The sequence below is a fragment of the Rhagoletis pomonella genome, unplaced genomic scaffold (assembly GCF_013731165.1).
Source record: "Rhagoletis pomonella isolate Grant_MI unplaced genomic scaffold, Rhpom_1.0 Rhpom_scaffold_00007, whole genome shotgun sequence".
In the NCBI taxonomy this organism is placed as follows: Eukaryota; Metazoa; Arthropoda; class Insecta; order Diptera; family Tephritidae; genus Rhagoletis; species Rhagoletis pomonella.
Genome location: NW_023458561.1, coordinates 32,340,008 through 32,341,275, shown reverse-complemented (window position 1 = coordinate 32,341,275; position 1,268 = coordinate 32,340,008).

The following is a 1,268-nucleotide window of genomic DNA, read 5'->3' as shown; positions in this document are numbered from 1 at the left end:
GGGATTTTTCTTCTTAGCCGATCTCTGTCCGGGCGATGGGAATTTTAGACATTTTCTAGACTCGCTTGTTATGTTAGTACGCTCGGACAAAGTGCCAATACTTGAGGACTTCAGTGACATTGCTATTGATAAAGTTGTAGTATTTGTATCGCTTTGGATTTTTCTAGGCTGAAGGGGGGGTGTGAACGAGTTGCTTTCAATTCTGAAAATAAAATGAGATATTTTGCTACAGTTCATCTATATAGTATCGTTCAAAATTTATTGTAGGGAAAGTGAAAGCAATGTACGCTTACATCAAAAACCACTGAATTGAATTTTATACCTCTACACATACATCGAATTTTTTGAAATGTTTTCCTTTTATCCCACCCGACCAAGAAACGTCCGTTAGCGGATGTTACGAGTTTTACGATAGTTTCTCTTACCCTCACGCTCCGCCTCACCTAAGAGTCTCGTATTTCAAACGGAAGTCTGTGTTTTTGCTTTTCTGTCCGTTGAATGTATCGAGAATGTTTTCGTTTTATAATTTTTCTCTAACTTTTCTCGGACAAAATATTCGAAAAATTATATAGAAGGAGGCATTGATTTAGTAAACATTTTGTAAGAAATTTTCTATCATTAAAAAGTAAAACATTTTGTTTCACGTATGCACGTGTTAATAAATTAATTGAAAATTATAAGGAATCACATAATAAATCAGAGTAAGTATTGAAACTGCTTTGCATGATAAATAATTTAAACTAATAAATTTACTATTCTTATCACCCAAATAGCACAACTCACACAGTTGGATCCAACTTTTTAAGGAAGCATATAAAACATCATAGTAAGTATAAATAAATTAATATATTTAACTAAATAACTGACTATTTTTTTATAATGCCTTGGTAACTCATGCGAGTGATTTGGGGTCGCATTAATGGTTACCCGCATGCCATGGCGTATGAGTGACCAAGGGTGGTATTATCACTTGCGAAGCGTAATATCATTGAGAGTTCGCGATGTAAAGAACCTATTATTTATCGCCTACATGTAGTTATAAAGTACCTATTTATTAAAGCTACTCAAGTTTTCTTTTCTTAGAAAATGCCGCCTAAAAGAAAACGACTTTGTGAAGGACGTTTCCTCATTATACTCACATGACCGAGTCTGCAAAATTTGCAAGTACCAGGAAAAAAACAAAGGATTGAAAATGATGTTCATGAATCATAAGTTTTAATTACATGTTCATGTTATAATTTTTAAGTAATGAATATTTATTATTTTAA